Source organism: Triturus cristatus, chromosome 9 (assembly GCF_964204655.1).
Source record: "Triturus cristatus chromosome 9, aTriCri1.1, whole genome shotgun sequence".
NCBI classification, from domain to species: domain Eukaryota; kingdom Metazoa; phylum Chordata; class Amphibia; order Caudata; family Salamandridae; genus Triturus; species Triturus cristatus.
In genome coordinates, this window is record NC_140592.1 from 913,184,339 (window position 1) to 913,210,242 (window position 25,904).

The 25,904-nt window shown below is 45.0% G+C and overlaps 1 protein-coding gene across 2 annotated transcripts in view; it reads left to right on the forward strand.

The window, feature by feature from the left end:
- The first annotated feature begins 1,551 nt into the window (after positions 1-1,551).
- SYNE3 (spectrin repeat containing nuclear envelope family member 3) overlaps positions 1,552-25,904 on the forward strand; it is a 357,026-nt gene continuing 332,673 nt past the window's right edge. The window contains exon 1 of one of the 2 annotated variants that reach the window (XM_085626453.1): positions 1,552-1,692. The gene's annotated coding sequence lies outside the window, so the exon portion shown is untranslated. The remainder of the gene's footprint in view (positions 1,693-25,904) is intronic. The other variant, XM_085626454.1, reaches the window with a different exon arrangement.

Consider the following 25,904-nt stretch of genomic DNA (forward strand, 5'->3'; position numbering starts at 1 on the left):
AAACAAAGTGTTGTATAACTCGGCATAGCGTAGCATAACCCGACCAGGTATGACACCGAAGAACACCAAACTACATAACATTACAAAACACGACATCACACTTCTCTGACAGTCGACTCGTGCCATTCCTTCGAACACAAACAATAATATGCCAACTGCTTGCAGAAGTGTCGGACTCCGTTGGCGGTTTTAGAGGATGTGTGAGCTGCCCAGCTACCTAGTAGCGGTATGCTGTAAGTGACCTATCTTACTTGTCTCCCAGAAGAAAGGAACATTTTAAACCTCATGGCGTGTTGCTAAGTACAATAAATGTGCTCGTACATCTCTGGGTCGGGAGGTATATCCATTCCTCATATCGCGTTTTCTACACTGATGCCCCTCATAGAACCAGGGCTTTAAGTGGGCCGGGTCTCACCGGGTCTGAGCACCGGCAGTTTTTTTTAAAGGAGGCCTCGAAACGGGTCTCTATCGGGCTCTGTTTTATGCCCTGGCACAGGCGGTCCGTTTTTTTGTTTCCGAACTGCAGTGACAGCAGGCACATCGATGTGCGCGTGATGAGCGTTGTAAAGGAAGGGAAATCCTTTAAAGAGAGTTATTTTCTCTCTGGATTTCCCTTCTCTTTGTAAAATTTAGGAGCAGCAACATTGTTGTGGTGTCACCAGGGCATCAAGTGGAAGTTTTTTCAATATTGTATACAAGCCATAGTTGCTACTTATTTATCGTATGCAACTCGCAACCATTGACAAGGCCAATAGTCCTGACTTGTAGGTATGATGTGACTTGCTGTATCATATAACTGGACGCAATGACAGGAACAGCAAAATACTAGTCGGGCGGCACACTGTGCTAAACGCAGATTTTTAGCTGACATGTTTTAAGCCACGCCCTTTATTACATTAGCCACGCCCCTTTGAGAGACCCCCGGTTTTTTCATCCTACTTAAAGCTATGCATAAAACCTCAAAGCCAGAGGAAGGGATTCAGCCACAGGCATTGGGGACAGTTTTGCCATCGGGTTTCAGCGCAAGCATCTCTCGGGTTGTCATTGCTTGTGGCCGGTGTGCTTCAGAGCGGGTCACCTGATTCATACATTAAAGCCTTGTCGTCATCAACGCGGGTCCGCTTCTTCTGCTGCTTGTGTTGTTGTACTGTGGGTCCTCTTGTTGCTGCACCTTTCCCTGGTCCTTGCTTGAATTGATGCCTGGTCGCACTCCTCGGGTGGCTGCACTGCTGATTGCATGGTTGTTTGGTAGTCATGCCGATGCACTGTTACTTATACTGCGTTGGCTGTTGCTTGCGTCGTTGTACTGGCACTTTTTACTCGTTGTTAGCTCACTTTTACCTGGGTTTTCTTGACTGATACCTGGCCCTGATCACCGTAGTGTACTCTAGCACTGATGAGAAGATGTGAGTGCAGCATCCTTTGGTCCTTCCCCAGGAGTGTAAATAGATGTGTGACGGTCGTGAAACAGCTGCACTCATTGCTGGGCGTGCTCCTGCTCTCTGCCTTCTATTGCTTTTCCCTAGCCGCTCGCGGCAGCGTCCTTCTCACAGGAGGAGGGAGCGACGGGGGAATGGAGGAGGAGCGGGAGGGCACCCTGTCACTGGAAGGAGAGGGAGTCTCCGAGCGCCACTCACACACGTCCGTTGCGGGTTCGCGGGAGGGCGTGAAGCGCTTCAGGAGGAAGCTCGGGTAGGTGCCGCATGTGACACTGATGTTGTGCATTAGTGGTGATCTGGTGCGTGGGGTGGGGGAGGCCGGCTGCTGTCACCCATCACTGACAGGTCATGTGTTCTGCGCACCAAAGCGACTAGAGTCACACAAGCGATGAACCAACGCATGGGCTGCTCTGAGGATGCAGGGGTGCTGAGCCCCTGCAGGGATATTCATCTGTCACAGTCTGCTCACATAGTACAAGCGGAGCTCGGGCCATCTGCGGCTAAGCGCTCGCTTCAGACAGGATGTGCTTGTAAACACAACGTCCCTTCAGCAGGACGTGCTCGACTAATGCATAGAGGTCTCAGCTGAAACAGGTGTTCTGTGGATGGGGGGTAGGGGGTTCTCGGGCAATGCAGGGGATAGTCGGCAGTTTCAAAGAGTGCGTAGTCAAGAGACATGCAGCGCTTTGCTAACCCATGGAGCCATGAGACGATCCGCAAATGTTGGTGGATGCGGGAGTGCTCATCTAATATATATGGGGGGGAGGGTCAGTTTATATTATCGGGGCGCTCCGCAAAGTCATGGGGTGATCAGCTGATGCGGGGAGTCTCAGGTGATCCAAGGGTGCTCTTCGTCTGCTCAGTTTCTGCAGGAGGTGCTCACCACAACATCCCTTCCGCGGGGTGTGCTCAGCTAATACACGGTCCTCCGATAAAATGCAAAGGGCTTCGAGCTATGACAGGCGGTGTTTAGCCAGCACGTGCGGAGGCGCAGTAAAGTAGTGGGTACCTCGTGAATCTAGTGTGGTGGCGGGGGCAGCGGTGGTCCGGGGGGAGACTGCTAATGTCGGAGGTGTTCATCCTGTGCAGGTGACATTCTCTACTACCTGAGGAGCTCAGTTATTGCGGGTGGGCGGGGCGGAGGAGTCAGCTGATATGCTGAGCTCTCAGATAATTCTATCGGTAATACTATCGGTTTATTTAGGGGGTGCTCGTTAAGCATAAAGTCTCTTAAACAAGAGGGCGGAAGGCTATCAGAACAGAGGTGTTCCATTGGGGAGGGGAGGAGTTATGTTCTATAGGGGGCGCTGAGGTGATGGGGGGATACTCAGGTTATATGAAAAGATAATCTGCTAATGTAGGGATGTACGGATGCTTGGCCACCGTGGGATGCCTGGCCTCACACAGAAGACAGGCAAGAAAAGAAAAAGCGACTCGTTTGTCATCTTCAGGGGAGTTTCCGAGTCATGCAGATCTGGGGTACGCAGCAAATACAAAGAGCACGAGCCAGTAGGAAATGTGATTAAGCCAGTATGGGGGTGTGAGTGTGTTGTTTTGACTCAAGTGCGGTGGCCGAAGGAATGTCTGGCCTTCGAATAGCAAACAACCTGGCTGTGACGTTTGCCATAAAAAGTTGCCAGACTGCATAACTATGAAAAATTAACCGGACTGTGTTCGCGTCGTTCCCTCACAGGGCGAGCTATGTGCAGGAGGTGCTCGGGAAGTACTGGGTGTGCCCAGTCAATCAATAAAGGGTGTGCTGGTCTGATGCCAGGTCGCTTATTGCAGAATTCAGCCAATACAAGCAGAGTCACTGTCAGGCTACCCTGGGGTTTCCGTGGAAGGGTGACTGGCGCGACTGGCATGCAGCATTCTTTCAGGACAAAGGAGGGCATGTGGGATGAGTGTCACCGGGTATGGGAGCTGTGCACACAGCACGGCGAAGGTCGGACTGGCCTTGAGGACAGCCTGGCAGTGCCAGGAGGGCTTTTTTGGTAGATCAGTATGTGTGTCGGTTTTGGGGTGTTTGTAGGCCTGCTTTTTAGTCTGGAGGGTGTATTTTATTGTTGGTTTCCTTGATATTACCACAAACCTTCCCCACAGCAAGCACACATACCCGTATTCTCCCACAACATGCCTAAAATCTCTACTGCATGTCTTTACAAGTTAAAAACTCCCCGAGACTTCCAAGTGTTGGCCAATGTTTTAGCGATCTAACTCACTAATGAAGGCCCTTTTATGACGGTGCCCGGGCCGAGTCTGAGTACGGTGTGGCCTCTCCAGTTAAATAGTGTTTTCAATACACACGAACATATTTTTGGTCCAGATATTCCTATCCGATTATTGAGTTTTTCAGGCTGTCCAGGGTCATGCAGGTGTTAACTCGAGCAGTTCGGTCAGTGCACAGACAGCATGCAGGGGCGCTGGTGCGGCAGGTACAGTGGCACCGAGGCCCGGTGGTGTGAGGGGCCCAGTGCACCCCACTTATGTCTGTATTTTGCTACATAAACCTGTGGTAGCAGGGGGCGTGGTCCTTGTCTGCATCAGGCTATTTTGCTGTGTGCATCCTGCAGTCGGACTGTGCAAGGGGGTTGTGCAGTACTGGAAGCGGCACCTGTTGAGGGGTGGTAGATTTCTGTGCCTGTTTCTTTCTACTTGCTGATGCTGGATTATGTTCGTCATTCACGAGAACGTCCTTGTTCAGCACTGTGTGCTTGTGGGCAGCGAGGGGAAACGGAAGCACGCAGAAGGAAATGACATCAGCTGGCATCCTCATGACGGGCCCAAGCTCTAACCACGGCCTCGAGCTGCCAGCACTGAATGCAACGGAGTCCTACCCAGTATATGAGATCTGAGGGGCTGTGATGACAGTGAACTTTCTTAAACTGCATTATACACACACTGCAGAAATTGTTTTCTCATTAGCGAGAAAGAAGTGGTAAAATAACAAACTATACAGTTACCAATTTCAGTTCGACAGTGACAAAAAAAACTCTAATTTCGTAACGGAGAGTGTGTGTGTGTGTGTGTGTGAGCGCGTGGTGAGGGTAATATCGGAATATTCTTCACAGGAAGTGAAGCGAATGCCTCAAACTCTCACCGTGCCTAAGCAGTTGTGACAAAACGGCACATGGTTTGAAAACCGCCCTGGGTGGATATGGGCACGGCAGAGTAAATCTAGAAAGTGCACAGTGTCTCGAGCGTGCAGGAAGTGAGCAAAATAGGGTGGGCCTGGCTTGTTTCTCTTGCATGCCCACGAATTCTTGTTACTATGCATATAAGAGTTGTCAAAAGTGTAATAATGTGCCGCCCACCTCGTGCTCTCTATTTTCGTCCCACAACTCTTGGTCTGTCAAAACTTCTTGAAATCTGCCCCGTTTAGTCGCTTTCTTCATTTTTTTACGCGGCGCCGCCCCTTGGGCACGCGCTGACTCGAAAACCTTCAAACATCTCTGGTAGTTCCTTGATAACAAGGATATATATATATATATGCTTTGCCTGGACTCTGATTTAGCGCCCGGATGCCGCTGCGTTTCGAGCTTAAATAAATCACTCTGTGGCTGTGTCGCCGGCAGCAGGCACGCCCTCCATGTGCAGCATGCACGCTGCGTCTGCAGTATATTTTTAGCTGGATCATACCGAATAACTGTCTCGTAAGGGGTTTGAGAGTATCTTTAATCCGATTGCACAGTCAACAGACCAGACAGGAAAGCGGCCGTGCTGTGGAAGATGTCGGTGCACACAGACAGACCCTGCTCGGTGCAGGGATAGAAAGTGCTGTTCGCAGTTGGGTGTAATTGTATCTGCGGGTGGCTCACGTGCTGGTGCCCATGTGGTGTGGGTTTATGTGGGGAGTCCACTGTCCGCAGCAGACTGCCTTCTCTGGAGCCAATCAGCCCAGGCTGTAAATATTCAACATTCCTGCGCGTCAGCCAGACCGGGAGACGTGTCCCGGCCCCAGGGCATGCCCGTTAAAGCCGCAGTCAACCCAGAGCGCGAGCAAGCTGTGGAGAACAATAGCGAAACAAAAAGACACAAATATTAACTGCGTCACATGGGTCAAAACATTTTTGTTTTCTGTACAAAACAGGAATGGAACAGCCAATCAACATCCAGCATCTTAGATCTAACAGAAAACGCCGTGTTGTGATGTTTTTCATTTGGAACTTGATACCTTCTCGGTATGAACAAAACAAGGGCACATGAGAGAGGAGCATCCAGAGGAAACAAACAGTGGTAATGCCAATGGGTGTCGCTTAAAAGAGAAGTCTTAGCTTTATCAGTGGTTTTATTTAACCATGTTGCACAGCCCCACAGCAAGTGTGCATTAGGGCTGAAAGTTAAGAAATTGAAAACAGTGTGAGGCAGTCAACTCTTGCTATGTCATAACGCTTTTTTTTTTTTAACTTTCAGCCATGTTGCAGAGCGGCACGCTGCAATGCAACATGGTTTAAACATATAGACAAATCCAGTAGTTCTCATATAGGCGAGACTTATTGGCTTTGCCAGTGCTTACTCAGACCAGCATCCCCAGCACTGTTTGAGAAAACATACCGCACCTAGGCCGCACATTTCTGAGTTGTAATCAAACTGGACACGGCCTGAGCATTCCAAAAGGTGAAATCAGAAATCTCCCAGAGCCGAGCACTGCACGAGCCGCAATTGTTTTAATGGCTCCAGCATGAGGCGAACCCTTGTTGCTTCAGAGCTTCTATGACGGTAATAATCATCTCTTGTACTGCTAAGCACACAATCTGTCAAAAGAGCTTCTGGAAACTACGGAAAGCCAGGATGGACAAACAGTGAGCGTTGGAATGAACGGGCTGCGCGAAACCTTAAGCAAGTTAGAATGCACATTTATTATATAACTGTCCGTCTAGTCATAGCTCATACAAATCTCACTATGATGGACGAGGTGGGGGGCACTTCTGCACAGCGATAACCTTTTTAATATAGCGTGGTCTCTAGATATACTCAAAGTCACACAGTCAAACAGGGATACGGACAAAAAAATGCTTACTCACATGCATAAAAATCTGGAGACCCAGTGCAACCCATGCTTTACTGCTGACGTCATTACGCATTACTTACAACCTGTTTACTGGCATTAATGAGTCAATGGGTCCCCCCCATCAGAAAGAGAGACAGCCTTTGGCGGGCACAGGGAATGCTGGCACTGAGGCACTGCACTGCGAAAAAAACAATCAAATTAGTGATTGCTGTTAAAATAAAAATACAAGAACTGTACCCCAAAACAAGCTGTATTACAAGTTGCTAAACTAGCTCAGTGGGTTGAGCTCCCATTTCATTGAGCAAGAGGCCAGAAGTTTCATCCAGACAAGGCCACCTCAACCTGTAATCCTTCCTGGGTCGACAACACTGGTACCACTGAGGTAAGTAACAACACAAAATACTGAAGCTTCAAGCGGCAATCTGCACCAGGTGAATAATCACTATTATTAAACAACGTGTCACAAAGACAAATACAAATTAATAACCTGTGATTCTTTAAAAGTGCATTTCACGCTTCAGCTTTCGTGTGAAGGTGTACAAATTCATGACATGCGCTACAAACACTTTCAGGAAATAAGATACTTAAAAAAGAATGCCTCAGATCTCTTTTGGGACTGGCCTTAGCAGAAGTCAGTGCTCCTTGAGTCGACCCTACAGCTTGGGGAGTTTAGTGAAGGTGTGTGTGGGATTGCAGCGCCTCAAAGTTGTGATGCTGTCAGCAGCCATTGCTTTGTGCTAAAATTAAACACGGCTGCAACAAGACCCCACGGATGGCTGAATCGTGAACGTGAAAGTGACTGCTGAGTTCTCTTATACACGGGAAAGAGTTGCAATGGTGAACAGCATGATGAAACAAGCAAAAATGCATTAAAGGGGGAGCAGCAGGAGTCAAAGGGAGGAATAAATATCAAATCAATCATGTGAGGAGCAGCGGATAGGCACTGATTAAGTGAAATCAATCTGTGCTTGGTCTGTGCTCCACAGCAAGCATCAGAAGTGACGTTTCGGCTGGACTATCCAATTAGAGACGCTGCAAAGAGGAGAAGGGCAATAATCGTAAGCAATGGGCGGGCTCCAAGCCTTTTTTGTAAACAATAGTGTCTTGCAAACGAGACACCTGCACTAGCACATTTTTTCGCAGACTCGACCAGCATTTGCGGAGCTTGAATAAATCCAGAAAAGAGATGAAATGGGCCTAAGCCTGAGCGAAAAAGGAACAGAAAAACAGTGACAGAACTGAAATAGTCAGAAAGGTGCCAGAACGGACACGAAAAGTGCCAGAGTTAGTTGTGTTGTTACTCAATATGTTTAATCTACAGTCTGTGAGCACTATTTTCTTAAATGATTTTCTCCTATTGCACGTACGACATGCTTTCCTGCAATGGCGCCCGCTTTTCCACTCTGTGACAGTATTACTTCATTATTTTGCCATTTTTACACTTGTTAATACTGTCTGTTTATTGGTTGCACCTCATTAGTGGCAGTTTAAAATCCAAATATAGCAACAAGCAACAGAAAGGTGACCAGTCAGCCTTTGCAAAGGGCCTTCTACTGCATGGTAACGTGTGTTTCTGTGTTTTTAATAGCTTTTTAACCATTTGAGCTACAAACTATTTTCTTTTTGTTAAAATCTGCAGATTATGCAGTTGGTGATGGAATATCTGGCAAATGCGGCAAATCTATAATTTAGGTGAAAAATGCAGCGGCCTCACCATCGCATAATTCCAGTGGCCCCAGATACACCCAGATAATTCCTGATAAAAAGCTTTCAACAGTTTTGCAGAGAGTGGCGCTTAGAGGGTACTCAGTCCAGAATATTTCATGATGTTTTATAATGTTCTTTCGTTGCAAAAGACCATAGATTAATTCATATTGATAGCGACTACGAGACGCCCGTATATATATTATAATGGCCATATTTTAAAGTATCTTCTACGCAATATTGTCTGACAGAAATATTGTGTCCTAAATCTTGCTTAAAAAATATTGTCCAGTTGGGTGTAGATTTTCTATTGTTGACTCCGTTGAAGAAATGTTTTCATAGATTATATTTCTTATATTTGGTTGAGACATTGTTTTACTATTACTCCAATCTGAATCTATTTGTATATCCTATTTCTTAACTGGCCCCTAGGCTGGTTCATACTGCATTACTTCCCTGTGCGTAGCCTTTTTGACCTTTCACTGATTCCCCCCAGTCCTATTACCATCCCTGCTGAAAGGTGGTCACTTGCATTAATGTTCCTTTTTTAAATAAATATATTATTAGTTTTGCATCTTAACAAGCTCACATGTTGTCCATATGGTATAGGACTGTCCATCCATTAGTAACCACTACCATAATTATAATTAAGATCTGAAATTGCGCATTGTATATAATAACCATTCTTTCATCAGTATAGAGAAGGTCCTGCCTTTGTGTGATCCAAACAATGCACCATCTTGGTAATGCCTCATGTCTAAACATTTGTGTTTCGCTGTAACTTAGACATACACCCTAGAGCAGCTGCAGCAGCATAACATTAAGAGATAGGTGCATTAATAAAGCTTGAATGTTTTAACAGTTTGTGAAATGCCAGTAAATTGGGATCAAGCCAGGAGACTATGCCAAATGTTAGTCCCCAAGACTGGCACTGACCTACCACCCATCATTCTTTCTAAGGCAGAAAGAGCGATACACTACTTATTCGCTTATTGTAAAACTCTATCTGGAGGGTACCATTCGCAGAGAGTCTTCAAACTTAAGTTGGCTTGAGACAGTAATACCTTGTGGCCTAGGGTGGCTGCCTTAAATATAATTGTTTCTCGAATGACAGCCAATTTCTTGGGTTTCATATGGTATTTCAGAAATCGAGTCCTAACTGTGTTTATGCCGAAATAAAGATTCTAAATTGAGCAAAATTTGTGCACATGCCATATATTTTTGTTTCCCGCAAATGACTTCAGTTATAATTCGGAGGAATTTATGTGGGGATAACAAACTGATAATGGGGAAAACGTGCTCTTAATGTGTGGAATGTGCTCTTAATGTGTGGTAAGACTACAGTCCTAAGTCTGGATTAAGCAAGGCAAACAAGCTGGAAATAAAAAGTATTAAACGGAACATAAAGCAAACCTTAAACCAAATCCGTGCACAGCCTAAAAAAGGGCCTTTACAAGATGTTCTACGCAGTTTAAAAGCAAGCCTAAGAAAGACAACCTGGGAAATCAAAAGACAGTCGAACGACGACCTCTGGGCAAAAATAAAGCACGATTCGAAACTAAAAAACAGTGCTAAATTTTGGCAAACAATCCACAGCCTGCAACGGCCAGGCCACCAAGGAATAAACTCCTACATTTCAGAGGCAACTTGGGCCGACTATCTTCACAACCATTTTAACGATACCAATGATATCCCCACATCTCTGATAACACTAGAAACAGATAATACTCAGAAGGACAATGAAACAGGAAAGAATGAAAAAGGGTTCAGAAACCCCAAGGAAATCACAACGGGAAAATACGATCAAAATAAGACTGACGGGACCCAGAACAACAGCATATTACCAAGCAATACAGAGAATAAAATCAACATAACAGCGGACCAGATAAAAACTCAAATAAAAAAGGGAAAAACGGAAGGAGCTCCAGGCCCAAATGGGATACCACCGATGATATTCAAACAGGACATTGAATTCTGGAGCAACGCATTAGTACCGCTCTTCGTGGGCATACAAGAACAAGAAACCTGCCCGGAATCCTGGCAAGGATCAATAATAAGCCCAATTTATAAGCAAGGAGACAGGAGCAATCCCTGCAATTATCGCTTGATCGCTCTACTTGATTTAGAAGCAAAGTATTATGCTGGCATCCTACTGGATGAATTGACTTCCTGGGCAGCATCAAAGCACATAATTCCGGCTAATCAAACAGGGTTCTGCAAAGGACAAGGAACTACCACCAATATCATGGCACTGACTCTGCTGATAGACGCGGCCAAAGTAGGAAAGAACTCGCTGTTTCTATGTTTCATTGATTACAGCTCAGCTTTCGACCATGTGGATCGGGGCAAACTCTGGCAAAAACATGACAAATTGGGGATACCGCAACCCCTCTTGAAGCAGCTAATCTTACTTCACACCAACACCTGGGTTAAGATCAAACTGGGAGACGGGACGTACCTCTCCAGGCGCATCGACACCTCTAAAGGACTTAAGCAAGGGTGCGTCCTAGCCCCCACTTTGTTTAACCTCTTCCTGGCAGACCTACCAGGGGAATTGGACAACATCAAATCACCTGCCCCACGGCTGGGGGACATCACTCTGTCCCATCTCCTTTATGCCGATGACCTGGTTCTAATAAGTCGAACTCCAATTAGCCTCCAGCACCTTCTAAACACCACCAGCACATTTTCACAGCGTAACGGATTAAAAATCAATCTAAAGAAAACAAAAACAATGGCCGTAAACTACAAGAAGGCCAGAAAAAACTGCTGGTACCTGGACGGACACAAATTGGACCATGTAACGTGCTATAAATATCTGGGAGTCCTAGTAGATAGCAGAGGCTCATTTAAACCGCAATTAGGGATGCTACAACGGAAAGGCTCCATGAGTCGTCTCGCGATGATCCCCTTGAAGAAAATATTGCCAGACTATACGCTTGATCCGCTCTTACAAGTATTGAGAGCTCGCCTTCAACCGACGCTAACATACGGGAGCGAAACAACGCTCGGAAAAGATGCTCTTACCCTTGATAATGTGATTAGTAAAACTTACAGGACCATCTTTCGATTACCTAACTATGTATCTCCTGCCCAAATTCGATTAGAGTTCGGGGTTCAAAAACAGACAGTAGAAAGAAGGGGCAGCTTCATAAAATGCTGGCATAAGATTAGAAACGCCGAGCAAGGCACTTTAAATGCCTATCTCTGGATTGAGCTGCAACGTCGAGAACGGTCAAACGCAAGGAAATACCTGATGGAATCATTAGAAGTACTTGAACTGACAGACCTCTGGAACACCCCTGTAGACCATAGACGTTTTAAAAAACTAGTAACAAAGACGACAAAAACAACATCACTATTAGAGGATAAAGAAACTTTAGCAAAAAGAGCACATGGATAGACAGTCCTAAGCGACTACAAATCATTAAAGATTCAAGCGTATATGGATCAAGGATTCACACAGAAGATCAAAGAGAAATTTTTAAAACTGCGACTCGGTATACTACCAATTCTCCCCCACCTGGCCCCATGGAAACGGACTCAGGAAGATAAAACTTGCCGTCTCTGCAACACAGGACCTGAAGACCTAGTCCACATAGTATGTATCTGCCCAAACTTAATGGACAAAAGGAGATCCCTATTACGCGTAATATGGAATCAGAAGGGCATTAGAACCTGTAGGCATGCAGTCAAACTATGCTTTAACCCGCAGGAGACTCAATTAAACTGCAGATTTACAAAATATTTCGACGCAGTGGCGGAGAGAATCAAGCAGAAACAAAACGAGAAAACTGAGTAAAAGCCAAATAGCGCCCCCGAACATATCTTATGGGCTCACGAACAATTAAAAAAAAAAAAAAAAATGCAAACCATTAATATGAATCCCACAATTTTAATTTCTGATAATTAAATTGTTTTTATCTTTGATATGTATCTCTTTTAAACGCTGTGTATCTGAAATTGTAAGTTTTAATTAACTGTGCAATAAACTATTACTCCATCCACCTGGTGGGAAAGAGACCCCCGCCTCACAGCGGCATGCTACAGTCACACATAAAGCTTTTTTTGCTAAATAGCTCTACCATTTGGCATTGTCAGTGCAGTAGAGCTAATTGGCGCTGTCATTTTTTGTCATTTTGTACAGCTGCACCGCAGCTGTGCAGCATCGTTGACGTCTATGACGTGGGCAGCGTTATCAGCATCATAGCGCTTTATAAAACACTTTCAGCCATACCGATCACATGGCTAAAACAAACATTGACAAAGCCAATAGATCTTGCACAGGCAAAACCTATTGGCTTCGGCTATCGTTGTTAAGCAGTGTTGCTGCTCTGGGATTGTTTGCCTAGACCTTTATGATGGAAAATTACTGAAATTCGCATACGGAATGCACAGCTGAGGCTTATGTGGTTTGTGGGTTCATGTGGGTTTTAACACGCCAGCAAAGGTTTTATTTGGTAATATGAGTGTCTTTTTGATACTTTTTTTTGTCTTTCTAATTAATGGTCGCATAATATTTTGTGAACTAAGAGATCAGATGACATTTAAAATCAGTTTAAAAACTGTATTTGAGGTAAGGAAATAAGGAAAAATTGTAAACAAGGTACTTTGACATAGGTGATCATGTAATTTTCCCCAGTAAAAATGTTGATGGGAAAAAATCTTTGCAGTTCATTAATGGTGTTATTCTCTTTGACCCTTGTTAACTGATTCTCTGTGCTTTTCAACACTCGAGCAGTAAATGTGTGCAGCACAGGATCTGGCCCCAAAGTTGGCTACTTTTTGTGCCTCCAAAAGGGGTCCACTTTGTTAGGTGTGAGGGCACCTGTGGGTTCTGGCCCCTTCTCTGCTTGTGCAAATCTCAGCCGGGTGAGGGAGACAGCTGTGGGTGCTGCTGGACATGTGGATTTTCTGGCACGCACCTTATGAGACTTGCAGGATGGGGACAGGAAGTTGGGCTTGTAGGTGTTGTTAAGTAAAAAAAAAAGGGGGGGGGTGGACCTGGAGCTTGTTCTGGTCCAGTGTCCGTGCTCCACAGATGACTGTTAAATCGTAAGGGACACTGTTCCATGTGGAGGGTGCAAGGTGTCACCCTGTCAAGAAGGAAAGATGTAGAGTAGGAAAGATGGGAGAGGAAGAATGAAAAAGAGAGAGGCACAAAGGTTCATCCCCAGTATCAAGGATCCAATCCCAAAGGGGAGGGCCAAATCTAGCATCTTAATTGCCCTCACTCACCCCGAAGGATGTCCTGCTTCATCATTGGGCTCTTGCTCCTCGTCGGGCCGGCGCTGCAATGCCCGATGGGCCCCCGAAGGGTCGCTTAGACGGAGGTCTTTTAAGTTTTAAGAGAAAAGCCATTTGGTGAATGCGGGTGTGTGGGTGGATCTGGTAAAAATAGGTGGTGAGGTGCGTGCAGGAACAAATGCAGTAAAACTACCATGGGGTATCCACTGGTAGACTCTTTAATAGTGTGGTGTCCCTGGTAGGTTAAAAAAACGAGTGGTTACTAAAGGGCTTGATGTGCCCGTGTAACTGAACAAAAGGTCGACATGTTACACGCCTTGGGAGTCTGAATGATCAATGGCGTTTCTTCAGGACCTATCCAGTGTGGTGAGTGTGCAGGTCAGAAGTGAAGGGTTCTAGGATAGAGATAGTAACCTGGGTGGGTGAGAGGTTGCTTGGAGGTGACCGCAGGGTTAATTGCCCTATAGTGTGGTCAGGAATCTCGTTATGTAGATATATCCAAGCGAAGAAAGTACCTTCACAGGATATAGGAGCATTCTCCCTAGGCTAAACACCGCTGGATGCCCGCACCCTATTGGGGTTTTGTCGGGTGCTAGCTCCTAAGCACCTACCCTTGACCAGCGGCTGCCTGCCTTGTAGGTGTTGTGTCACCTCCTTCAGTGACCAGGGATTTACCCGGACACTCCCGGTTTTTCACCAACTGTCCCGGCAGATTTCATGAAATTTAGCTCTGGTCCCGGTTATTGGAGAGGGTCGACTAAAAACGTCAGGAGGTGCTTTTATATGTTTTACAAAGCTGAGATAGTTAGCCATTGTTTCAAGAAAGCAATTTAATTAACAGGCACGCTTCTGGGTTTAAAAATTGTATTTTATGTATGTTCTAACTGCCTGTTCTGTAATTCTCTGCTTAGGAGCGCTGTCATTCTGTACGCTCCCTTGACGTAAACCTGTAGTCCTTCTTCTATTTCAATGAAATGTCCCGGTTTTTGGCTTTACAATTCTGGTCACCCTACGTCCACCCCCGCTCCTGCCATGGCCGGGGGGTATTATTGCAGGGCCATCATTCTCTCTCCCTCTGACAGCATTGCAGCGGTGGGGCAAACTGTGGGGCACTGCAGCAAAGAAGGCAGTCAGTCGCAGTGCCCCACCCACCCAACCCTAGTTGTTATGGGATAGTGAGGGTATGGATCTTGAAGGTTGCAGGATTTTGGCGCACATCCAATATTAATTCACAAAGACAGATACACACTCCATCGATTTCTGTAAGGGACAGCAGTTAGGTGACAGATCCCAACCATCATTCTGCAGTTACATTCACACTAAGTTGGGGACATGCTTGGCATAAATCAGAGGCGATTGAGAAAATAATGCTCAGTTAGAACCCTGTACTTATTTTTAAATATGCCCATGATACCCTGTTAATAGTAATTCTTTTGGGGTATACCATGAGGCATTTTTGAGACTCTTCTTTCAACTGAATCCCTGCTTTATCCAGAAAGATATGGTATATAAGAACTCCCATTCGTGGTTGAGTCCGCCCTGGTGGTACTACCTTACCAGGGTGTGGATAGGCATCAATGATGAAGCATGCCACTATTTAGTGTGTGAGGCGACTGCTCCAAAATCGTTTGATTTCCTAGTAGGACCTCTAAGCGGGTTCCCTCCTTTCTTCTTTGTTTGACTGGTTGCCCTGTTGTGTATGGGGGCATTGGTTCACAGTTCGAGAGGGTATTGGGCGTGGGGTTGTCGCCCCAGCATTGTGTACCCCCAGCATTGTGTAGCCTCCTTTTAGTGGCCTGGAGTTTGGAGGTGTGGGCAGGGCAGGTTCCCAGTGGTTCAGAGGTAGAGGATCTCTCCTCGGGTATGGAGTTGATGTCACATGTGTGGTCTGTGTAGAATGGAGGTAATTTCTGCCTGAGTGCTATGACATATTTCAGAGCACAAAATGTAACATTGCTGTAAATACAGAGTGTTGATATCCTTAGACAGATGCCAAGTGTTAAGACAGGTGAGCTGGGTTGGGCAACAGGGCTGGAATGTTATATACAATTATGCTTTTATGCTTAAATAGTTTCAAGCTTTTGTTATGTTTATGATGTATTATAAACATGCCTGTGTATCTGTCATTGATTCGTTTGAGTTGGAGGGGTGGGACACACACTTGGGGTCTGCCCAGCCTATGATAGCTCTGGTTTTAATTATTCAGTGGCGTGTCCCAGAAAGGACAAATGAAAGTGGAAGTGAATTTATGATTCCTGTGGCATTTTCACTTTGGCTGGAAAAAGAAGACCCCCCTCACGCCCACCCGCTGTCACCCTCCCAATGCCAACGCGCACTCTGCCAGCGCAGCAGTTATTAGGAAACAGCCCAAACGAACTGATTGGCAGCCAAATCCCCGCGCGCAGGCCCGTCTCGCGGCATTTCCAAGGTACATGCTGCACCATGCGCAGCATGCAGAGTAGCTTTCTGTTGGACCCGTGCCAAGCTGACTGACTTGAGCTCTAGACGAGCTTTCTACTGGGACCGGTGCCAACCTGACAGGCTTGGGATCCCGGCGTCACTGGAATTACCGGAATGGGACATGGCTTTTCTAAAAATGGCGCAGAACAGAGAGTGTCAAACACTTTGGCAGCTCACAATTTGTTCGACAGTAGATGTCTTTTTTGTGTGTGTTCCTGAAGCTTTATTCGGTTTTTAATAATGACAAGCAATACAGAGGAAACGAGGAGGGAGAAAATCAAATCAAATAAAAAACCTGACAATTGCGTGATGTGTACATAATTGTGGTACATATAGTTGTTGACATTAAAATACACAAAATAACAATAGACGTAAGCCCAACTCTCAGGTTATAACAAAAGCATGTGGCGTTGGGCCAGGGGCGGAGTCTAGGACTGGATGAGATGAAACCGGTGTAACTGCAAAGTGTACACATCTCAAGGAGTGTTCCTGATGGGGTGTGAAAGAAGAAAGGGGGGCAGGAAGGACAGGGGAGAGAGGGGGAGTCATGCAATGCCAGAAAGAGTCGGACATTTATTTGTCTTTTATTGGAGATACAGTTTTGTGAAGTTTAAAAACTGCCATTTGTGCATTTCCGGTAACACTACCAAACATACCAATTAGCCAGAAGCGGCCAGATTTAGGTGTTTTCCGTGAAAATATACATTTGTTGCTTTATTTCCCAAAATGTCTCACTAACTGGTTACCTTGTTGCCTATGGACAAGTGTTAGCTGTCTCACCAGCATCATGGTTTTCTGAAAATTAGTAAGAAAAATTATATACACTTGTAAAAACATATAAGGGCTTTTGGTTAGCCCCCTTCATCTCTGGGTGTGCAAGTGTTGTAGGCATTTTGCTTCTGTCCTAAGTAGCATGGGGCAGTGGTTCAGCCGCTTCAACCGCTGGCTGTCTTGTACTGTGAGTGATGCCATGTTGTCTGATCACAGGTGCTCAGTCGTCTGTAAAGGAGTGCACCCACTGTCCAGGAAGTGGTACCTGGGCTGCCAACTGACTCTTTTATATTTTTATATTTTTTTGTACGTTTGCCATTTTTTGCCTATTGCTAATGGTTGTTAAAGAATTGATTTAAAAAATTGCACGTTTCTAAGGCCAGGCCTGTTGTCTGTGGCAATGCTTTTTGGACTGTACCAGCCATGATAAAGTAAGGGAATAGTGACAAATTACCCTGCATAAATGCATATCCATTGTGTTAGAAATTTTAAAGTCAGGCATTAGCCAAGACCTTTCGTTTGAAATAACATTTCTTGTATAATGTACTTAATTAAAGGGGCCTTAAGCCAGCTCTTTCAATCTATTGGTCTGGATTGTGTCAGTCATATTTTTCTTCTGCCCACTACAGCGTACAGTATGGGGCACTGGATCAGACTACGCCAGCCAGTGACTAGCTTCACTTGAGTGATGGCGTTCTTCTCTTTCAAAGGGATCTCATTGACACTCAAGGTAGTCCCCTTCAGTGTTGGTGACTACTGTCTGTGTTTTTGGGAGCAAAATATATTTTTGCCAATTTGTTTCTGTTTTGGTGAGGGTCAGGCAGCTCCTCTAATAATAAAGATTTTCAAAAAACATGTTAAAACAAAACAATCATTGACAAAGCCAACAGGCTGGTATCCAGAGCCACATCTGTTGGCTTTGTCAGTGCTTGTTCAGAGTTGTCTGTTGCTGATCTGGAACAAAGGGGGATACAGATAGAGTGCCCAGATGTAATTCCACACTGTGACAGTGAACATGATGTCGCTGTCACATGCGCAGTTTTTGGTGTGTTATAGTGTAGCGATACACACTCTCCCAGGATACCACATCACCTCACGTGTATGCTCTCAGACTAGCACACAATAAGAGGATGTAAAATAAGCTCATGTGTTTTCCTACCATGCTGTAACAGTCAAGAGGATGTCACATTAGCTCACTTGTATGCTGTCACACTAGCACACACTGTCAGAAGTTTTCACATTACCTAACTTGTCCGTTGTCACACTAGCAGGCACATTGTCCGAAGATGCCACACATGCTCATGTTGAATCTGCCACCTTAGCAGACACACTCAGAGGTGTCAAGTTAACTTGTTTGCGTTCACACTGGCTCATACCATCACATTTACTCTGTACTCCATGCCACAATCATACTTCATGTTGTCACAATGGCCTACATGCATTATTTTTAAATAAGATTTACGTCATTCAGCATAACACATTTGTTCTTTCACTTGCAACGTACATGCATATTATATCACATGAGGCGTGATGTTATAATGTTCTCAATTAGTTACAGACTTTGTCACCTACCACAGTTGTCTAGTTATCTTACCTTTACATGCTAACACACTCGCACATGATCCCACTGCAGTATTCGCTTCCCAGCTAGTGTGCAATATACTCCTTCGAGTGGCACTCCCGCTGCGGGAGTGACTGAAAGTAGCATGCCCAGGATGGGCACAGAGCCTACGTATACTATTGGGTGTAACACTTCTCACCTTAAACAGCCATGGCGCGTCCATCCTGATTCAGACTTGGGACGCTCTCCAGCGTCTTCCCTTCCTCTAAGAATCCCATGATCAAAGCTGGCCGGGTTCCATACTCTTGCGAGGTTTATTGGAAAAGCCCTGACACAGCAGGGCAAATAAAAATGCAGAAGAACCACAGACTTTCGGAGATCCAGGTGAAACTAATCATTCACGGTCGAATGAAAAATTCTTGCTGCACCTCCCGCTCTCAGCACTAGTGGTTCATAAATAGTAGTGAGGGAACATCACTTCTGTCCATAATGGCCAAGTGGAATATCTCCATTCCTTGATAGCAAAGCATCCCAAACTGGCCTAGGCCTACTCTAGAGTGGTCGCTCACTAAACGGAACCCAGGCAACTATATCGGATGACCAGCTGTGGGTTCAGTCCGACCTTTAACACTCACCAGCCCATGCATTTGATGGGTAGGCCTTTAGTCTCAGTTTGGAAAATGGGAGAACTTTGATGCATGGCAATGGCTGGGAGTCAATGTCTCAGGAAATAAAAGCCCTGTTACCACTTCTGAAAAAGGTCCCCACCTAGTGCCCTATAACTGACGCATGATTTTAATAGATGTTAGTGGTGACTTGGTGCTTTTTGCCCATTCCCTGCCTACACAACAAATTGCCAGGTCAAGGTTTGACGGTTCCTCACCACCCTCTGAGGCTTGGTGCACCTCTAGAGGGAAGGCCAGTGGGATTGCCATGGAAAGCATTTGGAAATCTGCTCACTGGTGGCTCGGTAATGCCTGGTTGTGGGCCCTCTAGCTTTTGGGGTCACTCTGTTCCAGTCCTTCTCTGGTTAGTTTCCTGTCCTAATAGGCCCCCTCCTCTGAAGGAGGATGTACAATCGCCGCCACCCCTGCCAGGAATGGCTGGTTAGTGCCCAGTGGACGGCCCTTTATGCAGTAACCATGAGCACCACTCATGTTCGAAGGAACTTCTCTTCCTTCGAAGACAAGCCTTCAGATCCCAATTAATACTGGAAAATTTCACACACTGATACACTTCAGTGCATACACACAGTTGAAGCACACCGGTACCAGGGGGTCGCTGTCACTCATCCAGAAATCTGTTGTATTACCACAGCTTCCTTAATTTCCACAGCTTCCTTAATCCTACCTTCGTGGATGAGTTACACCAGCTCCCCAAGGCCTCCAAACACCTTGTTTGTCTTGTGCTCTATGGCCATTGCACCTGCTGCAAGCATACAGCGCCTTGCATGCAATACATAGATATCGGTTGGGAAAGTAGGCCTATTTCTTTTTTCCTCAGACTCTCACATATGGACTCATTAGCACAGCAAATTGTCACTTTGCTCTTTTACCACATGAAGCCTCATTTCCCTGTGATATGCTAAAATAGTTTTTTACACAAGTTAGTAATACACTCCATGTTATTACCCAGTTAAATAATCCAAATGTTAACTACTTCAAAATGCTAATACTGTGCACTCTGGATTTAAAGCCCTAAACTGCAGGCTACACACAAGTCCCTGGACCACGAGTTCACCCTGATGAATTCGTTCTTTCTGTTAAAGAAAGGCACAGAATGATCAAGGTTCCACTTGTTGCCTTAATTTCTAGTACTGTCTGATGTACTAAAGGTGAAAGAATAGTCGGGCCACGGATGTGAAATGAGTGATTTTATGGGGGCGTAAGCTTGGTGGGAGACAATTTATGTTTTCACTGCATGGAGACATTCCTGCTGACCGGGGTATCTTGTGGTGCTGGGCGAGTACAGCTATTTCCAAACACCCCTTGTATCTCATGCTCAGACTGCCCCAGCAGCCCTGCCTTCACAGCTGCCCCTCCACATTCCCCTTTGTTGGTGAAGGGTAATGGGCTAGGGATGCCGTGGCCTGCCACAGTCATAAAGGCCATGCATGTGTATTGAATCTGTAAATATTGTGAGACATTTTATCAGCATTCCGGGACAGTCAGCAAATACAGATCAGGATTTGTGGTAGCTATTTCTATTTACAATGCCTGTCTCCGGGCCAGAGGGTTTACTTTACTCTTATTGGATAATCAAGTTACACCCTTTGCACACTTGACTCTTCAAGTGTACAAAGGGGTCCCTCAGAGATCGCTCATTTTCTTACATTGCACCCAAGACATGGAACGGCTTCCCTCAACCAACACATCACATCAGAGCCTCCTTCTCACTTCTTGAGTACAGCAAGCGGCAGAAGACCTGGCTCTTCGCATAAGCACTAATTATAAGACTTTCGGTATTCACAGAAGGCATTTAGGAGTCCTAACTTTAGGACTCCTAACTTCTGTGAATACCGAAATGAGTAAGTGCCTTCTGTGAATACCAAAATGAGTAAGTGACTTCTGTGAATACCAAAATGGTAGTAAGTTTAGGATTTTGTTTTAAGTTAGTTCTGTGAATCGGGCCCGATGTCTCCTATTAAAAGAGTCATGAGGAGTCGGTACACACAACAACATGCGGTTTGGCGAGGGAGGGCAATAACACTTGAGGTCTGAACTTGCCTCATTGTAGCATTTCACCCGAGGTGTACTACAGAACGGGAGATGGTTCAGCACCCAAAGAACACCCCAAGAGGTACAAACACCTAACTGGAAAGCATCGCAACAAGTGTTGGTGGTCCAGGTGTACAGTTGGCAAGGGCACACATGCGGCCGGGTACGCGTACCGCACCTCAGTCTCCAAATGTAGAGCTGTAGGACTGACAGTGGCGTCCAACGATGACCGTGTTATGTAGAAGGCTATAAATATAATTTAAACACATTAAGGGGGATGAGCCACAGCCCAGTTAAAGTTTATTATTGGACCTGCGGTGCCTGGTGATGCCAGGCTCTAACGACTCTGCTTAAAACAGAGGACAGTCCAGAGCAAATGAAACTAGCCCAGACATTTGCATCTTTTAATGTGTCTGTGTAACCAGGGAGCAGGTGCAGCAGCTGCTGTATCTGAGTCATGAGCTCAAGGGGCTGGTGGCTTTATAACAGTCAGACAGGAAAGTAAACGAACAGGTGCAGGATATGCAAATATGTTCCCTGCAAATACCCCACTCTAGCAAACCTCTCACAAACTCTCTTCCGAGATTAGGAGCCAAGCTTTTAACGCAGCATAACCAATCGCCTGACGTTGCTGTACTGTGAACTAGAAATTGATAGACCATGAAGCGCTCTGAAGTTAGCTTGGTGGATTGCAGCGCTTTTCAAAAACCCTAAATGAATGAAGGCAAACTGGCAACAACTATAAGATAATATAAAACAAGGATGAATTATTTTGTCATAAGTCTAAATAAAAACTCCAAGTGGCTTGCATGTGTGGTAACAGCCATATTATTACAATGTCTAAAAATACAGCTACGAATATGTTTTGTACATCCAATGTTTTCATCGTTACACCTCAATTGCAGCTCATGTTTGCTCTATTCATAAGGCTGTTCGTTGATGGAGTCAAAGTGATGAACATTCTGTTTTGTTTTCATTTTAGGGTGCATAAAACACTACTGCAGGAGTATTACTTCACATACTCCCAAAATGCCTTTTTGTGTGTACCTCATTGAGCATGTAGATGGTTGGAATGCCCACTCAAATGAAACCATGGACTTTTGATTGCAGTCAATTGCAGATTTTGCTGATGGGCTAATCAGAGATCTTTTTTGGCACTGAACAAAAGTTGTGCCATTGTGCTTAGGTTGCCTGTGGGGTGGCCTCGCCTGGCAGTGTGGGATGGACTGTTCCCATGAGGGGAAGCGGCAGTACATTTTTTGCATAAGGCAGACATTTGTCTAGAGTGGCATTGTGGGTGAAAAACGCTGGACTGGAATGCGGCTAAGGGATTGCCAGTGGCTGAGATTAATTAAAGCATCCATCTGTCACCGTTTTGCAGGTTGCCTAGGAAGTTTGAAGAAGTAGGTGACATACAAGATGGAAACAGCAGGTGTAGCCCATGGCCCCTGAGACGGGCAGAGTGAAGGGTCCTTGTGTAGAGTGCTTCTAGTAATATGATTCATCGGCTGCTCTAACCCTGTCCAGACAACTATGTAAATAAGAAATTAATCTAATTAAGTGCCCTTAAGTAAGGGCCGGCTTCATGGCTTCATTTGCTTAGCAGTGGGTTTCTCGAGTGTCCCCTTTCACTGGACTGAGCGTTTTGGGAGAGTAGGGAGGGGAGGATTCCTCAATCTGTGGAAAATGCTTTCAGAGCAAGTCGCAGTCATGGAAAAGCTGCCAGGCAGCACATTTTCACTGTCATTTTAGACAATTATAGTTGTAACAAGTCGTAAAACTATAAGTTTGGTAAATGCACAAGCCCTGGGGTATCCGCAACATAGTCATAAACGTTTTTAAGGCTACTCGATGTAGCCACCAGACAGAGCAGCCAAGTGTGCTGTACGGATGAGCCACACAGATGGGGCTTGCCCCAGCATTATTATCAGTTTTGCTTTATCTTTCTCTATATATATATTCATTTGAGGCTAGTCTCTTCATTCCTCGATGCCTGTGTACTTTTTAGAGGTTGGATGAAGGATGGCAGATGTGGGGTATCATTTGGGGGTCGGGGCAGGGCACCAGGCAAGAAGTCGTGTTTGTGGGCGGGAGGAAAATGGCAGCCATGATGCCAAGTAGTGGTGTGAGTGGTAGGCTGGAGGCAGCGGGGGTGTAACCAGTTGATTGTCACCCATTTTCTCAGTCTCAAAAGAAAAGATGGAAGGAGGAGTAGAGAACAGCAGGAAGGCGGTGATGGGTGGGAGGCTGGAGCCGTTATATGTTTTACGGATTTTTACAGATAAATACAAACCGAATCCATATTTTCCTCCATCTGTATTTATTTTTAAACATAGTTAAAACTGGAAAACACATGTTTGAATGACTATCAGTGCCATCAGCCAATACTGCCAAGCCAGTAGCTGTATAAGACGACAGCTTGGGACTTTAAAAAAAGGAGAACGTTCTTTAATGAAACATGAACATAGCAGATATGAATGTGTGTGAGACTTTGTGTATCATATACGAGTATGTGTAGCATCAAAACCCATCAGACATTTAAGTGTGAATGTATGTTAAACATATATATATAGAAATATACTTGTTGCAGCTTCATTGTCTCACAGAACCTAATATAAATGCAGCTAAAATAAGCAAACAAATTAATATGAATAAATACAGACAGATATGTTAAAAAAGACATATCCCCAAAACGGGAGCCCTGTGTTTGTTTCTGGCATGTTTTAGGGGTATAAGCATTACTGCAGATGTTTTACTTATAAATTAAGAAACAAATAATCACTGTGACCAGCACAAGGATGTAAGTACTTAATACTCATGCAGCTATTAAAGTCTTCACAGTGTTAAATGTACTGCGCCTTTCTTCTGCTACATGTACGAGGAAGTACAACTTAATGATTATGCATCAGGGTTTAAAAGTCAATGTGAATATCAAGTGCAGGCTTTCTCACCTCCACTCCTTTTGCTCCAGTTTACAGCAACAGGTTATACATCCTGAGCATGAGAGTGATGTGCAAAATCTTTATTTACAATGTGACTCATTTGGTAATTTAATTGAGTATATTGCTAGCCTTAAGATGAATCAAGTTGCATATACTTGGTAAGTGGAAATGCCCACTGTACTCCTGTACTGCCCCTGTTTTCTTTGATATTTCTATTAAACATAGGATCACGTGACACATGTCCCACCAATCATTTTGACATACTGGCTCAGACTCTTCCCATGAGCTAACTATACGAATCCCTTCCCTTTTCCTAAAAGGCTGATGATCCTTCCAGGTATCATGAACTTAAGTGACAGCGTGTGTGCATAAACATGGTGACACCCTATTTGTAAAAGCATTTACAATTGTCTCTAAGTTCTTTGTCATTGCCAGAAACTGTCATGCGCACTAAGAACCTTACCTGGTAGAGCGGAGAGGAGGGAGTGAGGGCCCTTGAACTTGTGTGCTCCCTCTGACTTCATTGGAAGTATATATACATCACCAGGAATGCTCCTCCTCCCCACAAAAACATGAAGCGGCAGTCCTGGGAAGTAGGGGGATGGCGTAGGATCCTGGTTCCAGTAGCTGTTTCTGGCCAAGATCTAGGATCTGGCCAACTCAGGGAAACATGGCTAAAGTCGTCTTTGTGTCATTTTCCGACACCCAGACACAATTCAGTAGTGCCAGCATGTTGTCTGTCTGCATTCCTTTGATGCAGCAACCTGTAGGCAGGCAGGGGGCTTTCTTATTTCCACGTCCAGTAGGGCACAAACAAAGGCCTGATTTAAAGGGCCCATTGGCCCTTCTTTTGTTCAAGCATCATCCTTGCTAGCAGTTATCTGGAGGAAAGACCTAGATGCCAATGCAATGGAAGGAAAAAAAGGCACAAAGCTTATCACTTCACAAGTACTTCACAGAAACTATGACTTGGAGGCAGGGTTTTGACATTTTTCAACACCCTAATGTAAGAAATGTGAACACAGTTTTAGAATGCAAGATTTAATTGTGTTTATATGTAATGGCACTAATATTTATTTAAATGGCAGCTACCAATTTATTTTTTACATAGTCCTATAATAGTGCTATTCATCTCGGTGTAGGGCCTAAGAGTGCTTTACATCCCATACAGAGACACAATCAATCATATGCGTGCATATCAGTCTACAGGAAAATAACAACAGATTCAGAAAGAAACGATAAGGATCTAAACCCATGACTTACAGTTTGCATGCAGCCCCTTCATGCCGGTAAATAGATCACTGTGCTGTAATAGAAGGTTTACAACTGCAATATGCTCTTGGTGTCAAAAGCAGTGCCCCACATACCTATCTACATAAAATACAAATCTGTGATCTTTATTTCATACGCTGTCCTTTGCAGCAGGCACATGAATCCGTCTAAGCTACTTTATGAGTCAAAGCTGTGATTGGACAAAACACAGAGCTCTCCCAGAACTGCAATAATCAGAAGAGTTATTTTACCACTACTATAATCCCCTCATAATTGCTTGGCACACAGAGATCTCTGCAGCAGGCGTGTTAACCCTATAAGCCAGTTTAAAATTCAGCTTCTTTGTGACCACTTAAGTAAGCCAGAACAAATTTGCTGTCACATTTGTCATTGTTGCCAATTACTTTGCAGCAGATTTTTTTTGTAATAAATGTATAAGCTGAGTGTTAGAATCTACTTTTGAAGCAGCGCCCCTCGTGACTCCACCCCCTTTTGCTCTTCCACAGCTTGACTCAAAATTTAAAGGTGCCTGGGATACTTTTTTCCAAGTCTGGCACTGGGAAGCGTGCAATAGATTGCAGTGTGTGGTACTCTGTCCATAACCTCCCAGACACTTAAGGAAGTGCGAGTAAGCCTCTGCGTGGGACTTGGCTACTGACTTCACAGGCTCTTGTAGGAGTAGGCCTCTGCATGGGACTCTACTCTTAACATCCCAGACACTTAGAGGAATAGAAGTAGGGCTCTGAAGAGCGCTCTGCTCCTAACCTCCCAGGCACTTGT